Source organism: Arachis ipaensis, chromosome B05, assembly GCF_000816755.2.
Source record: "Arachis ipaensis cultivar K30076 chromosome B05, Araip1.1, whole genome shotgun sequence".
Classification (NCBI taxonomy): domain Eukaryota; kingdom Viridiplantae; phylum Streptophyta; class Magnoliopsida; order Fabales; family Fabaceae; genus Arachis; species Arachis ipaensis.
In genome coordinates, this window is record NC_029789.2 from 104,325,301 (window position 1) to 104,329,007 (window position 3,707).

The 3,707-nt window shown below is 31.6% G+C and overlaps 1 long non-coding RNA gene across 1 annotated transcript; it reads right to left on the reverse strand.

Moving 5' to 3' along the window:
• On the reverse strand, window positions 204-3,032 carry LOC107641970. Its single transcript, XR_001620551.2, has 7 exons — window positions 2,700-3,032; window positions 2,285-2,353; window positions 1,934-1,996; window positions 1,771-1,836; window positions 1,183-1,331; window positions 806-927; window positions 204-656 (listed from the first exon to the last, which is right to left on the reverse strand). It is a non-coding gene; the product is annotated as an uncharacterized LOC107641970 (long non-coding RNA).

The window sequence follows — 3,707 nt, forward strand, 5'->3', positions numbered from 1 at the left end:
CTTTTACATATTTTTTATGATAGTAATTAACAAAAGAAATCAAATATTTTAATTAAAATAATCAAAATTTTTACAATGAGAAATCAAATTTGTTTACAGCAAAATAATCAAACATTTTATGAATAACAAATATAAGTTGTTATAACACTGTATTTTGTATTTTAATTATAAATATAAATCTAATTTCATTATATTATTTATGAACTTTGATCACAAATGTGAATCTAGTTACATTTATAAAATTTGATTATAAATATAAAAAAGATTCACTACAAGAAATTATCGGAATAGCGACCGATTTAGCGACCGATTCTGGTGGTCGCTAAAACCTTAGTCGTTAATTAGAAAATAGCGACCGATTTTTGAACAAGGTCACCAAACTCTTACCAAAGAGTATCGGTCGCTAACATAATCGGCCGCTAAATGGTGACCAAATTTTCCGTCGCTAAATCGGTCGTTGAGTAAATCGGTCGCTAAATGGCGACCCACTTTTCATTCGTTAAATCGGTTGCCATGAAATCGGTCTCCAATGCCTGATTTGAAAATTTAAAATCGATCGCTAAATTAGTTGATAATTCCTGAACTAAAAATCTAAATTAGTCACTAAATCGGTTGTTATTCCTGATTTTATAATTATAGAAGCACTCCATTAGCTCCTGCGCAGAGATTATTCAACACAACTTCATAAAAGACAGAGAAATTAATGTTTTAATGACACAAATATGTAAATGTAAGGTAACAAATTCTCTTCCACTGGATATGGATTCTCTTGGACTTCTATAATATGAACAAATAGACAACACACCTTTGCTGTGTCCAATAATTGCGCTAACCGTACGGTTTTCTTCGCGAAAATGTTGGATTACAGAATGTATATCTTCAACTTCCCCCCAATAGTTAGCAAAATCAAACGATCCTTCACTTTCCCTATAAGGAAAAAATCAAAAGGTAATAGTGAAAGTGAAAGAACAGTATACTTTACTAGCTTGGTGTAAAGATGCACAAACAAAAAAGAATTAGTCAATTCCATGGATACCAATCTGCACTCTCAGTATATTTATCTTCCTTAAACTCACTTAACCAAACACAAGACAATATTCAAATGCAAATGGATTCATAAGTATGCAAAGAACTATTATTAAACAATAAGAAAAAAATACAATAGGGAGAATAAATTTTTACCTCTTGAGTCCAAGTTACAATATGACCCTTCTTCCTAGATTTTCTGTTACATTGTTCTTTCTATTTCTTTATGTCTTTGATTTGTCTCTCAAAGGTATTTTTCTATTGAGGTGGCTCTCTTACTTGCATGCTAAACCAATGCTCCACCTCTGTAAAATAATATAAAAGCTATTTTGGTTTGGGAATGGAAAAAAAAATGAAAAAGGGACAAAAATAGAAGAGAAGAACAGAAGAGAACTGAACACAATTCTCCTTTTGATCTCAGTCTCTATATTCTGCAGTCAAAGAAGAACTGAATACAATCTGATGTTCAAATCAGAGACAATAACATGGAATGAAGAAAAATAGAAAACGGGCAATGAATTATACAAACGTGGATTGTCAAATGGTAAATGGGATTGAGTCAAAATCTTAAAATTTTCCAAATCCAAATAGGTACCAACTACCAATGTGTGTAACTAATAATCCATAAAAAGGTGCTGGATTTAAAACAAATTTTAGAAACTTTGGGGGATACACAAATAACGTGAAAATAAGAGTAGGTTCAAACTCAAAAATTTGTTAGGTAGACACAAAATAAAACTGTACCTTAATAATTGATAATAATCTTGCAGTTGGGATATTATTGCTTCTAAATTCAAGGATAAAACCGTTCTGCACACAAAAGCAGGGAAGCATTGTATTAAGAATAGTTGTTGCTAACATTTCTATTATAATTTTCATGTAAGTATATGAATGAATTTCTGGTTACCTCCCTAGAACCACCTTTGATATTTGATATTTCTGTCCACCGGTTACCAAATAGTTTCTGAGCCTATAAAGAAATAGCAATCGCACCGAGTCAAAACAAAGATAAATTTCAAGTGAGATACATTTTGTCTAATCATGCATTCAATTGCTTTATTGATTTCTGAGAAAGGTACTTCATGAATATTAAACTTTTCCCAGCTCATATTCCTGTGCCATGTGATTAACGATGTCCTCTGACAAAAATGTTGATTCTCACAAGTTTAATTAGCCAAACAATTTAACAACCATGCTTGTTTTGACAACATTTTGTGTTTTAAGGAGAAAATTGCATTAAGATTAATAAATTATGTACCTGATCTCTAAAGTAGGCTTGTTCAATGTCTGTGGTAACGGACCTTCTAGTCTATTGTTTTCTAAATTCCTACAGAAACAGAGAAAAGAAAGAAAAGGCCAAAAGAGGGAAAATTAAACAATAAATAATAAACCTAAATCTTATTCCTAATTAAAATTTTGGGGGAACAAAATAGTCCTTCAAGATTTAAAAGTGATAATTGTGCTTCTCGCCAAACAAATTTTATTTTCTTACCATTCACTTAATAAATAAGTTGTTAGAATTCAAGTAAGTGAACCATCTGGTTAATTTATAAGTTTAAAAAAGCATCAGATTGAGAAAAAAGAAAAACAACAAATAAAACAGGAATCATCAAAACAAAACCATCTTGAATAAGACATTATCATAATTCAAAATTCAAATAAACAAAACAAACCTCACTTCCTTCTGCTCTGTCTTGTAGTTTTATCCTTGAATTTAGAAGCAATAATACCCCAACCGCAAATAGTTATTGATAATAATCTAAAATTCTAAAATTAAAACTTTTCAAAAGGACAGAATTAAAAACCAGAAGAGTCCTGATAAAAAGTTGCACTAGGACCATAAAATTATAAGCATGCCTTCAAAGTTTCTCTTAGCAAAAACACAAACAAGACGATGACGTCGTGAACGAAAAGGGTGTTGTGTTGTGCGGTGGTGGTCACATTCGTGACGGAGAGGGAGAAATGTAGCTCAGTAACCAATTTGGGTGAGAATGGTCACTGGTGAGGCTGAGTTAGGATTAGTGAGGGTAGAGTAATTTAGTAATTTTTTTAAATTAGTGACCGATTTAGTCATCAATTAGTTATAACGTTATTATGAAAGTGGTCGCTAAATTAGTTGCTAAGTTAAAAATAATGACCGATTTAGTGACCAATCATTTTAAATTAGTATCTACATTATGTTGCTAAATCGGTTGCTATTTTAACTATTAGCAACCAATTTAGCGACTACCATCTTAGCGACCGAGTTAGCGACCAACCTTTTTAAGCTTAATTCTCTATTGGTTGCAAAATTGGTCACTAAATTAAAAACTAGTGACCGATTTTGTGACCAACAATTCCACGCGTTACTTCCTCATTTCGGCTGCAAATTCGGTTGCTAAGTTAAAAAGTAGCGACCGATTTTAGCGACCAACTTTATGTTACTCGTATAAAATCTTATCGGTCGCTAAATCAGTCACTATTAGCTATCGATTTTTTTGGTCACTAAAATTGGTCACTAATTGTAATTTAGCAACCGATTTAGTGACCAACATTTTTCCAGTCCTTGAAATACTATATCGATCGCTAAATCAGTCACTATTTGTAACAAATTTTTTCTGTCACTAAAATCGGTCGCTATTCTAAAACTTTCTTGTAGTGATTGATTAACTATGTTTATATATGTGAATGTGGAGTTATTC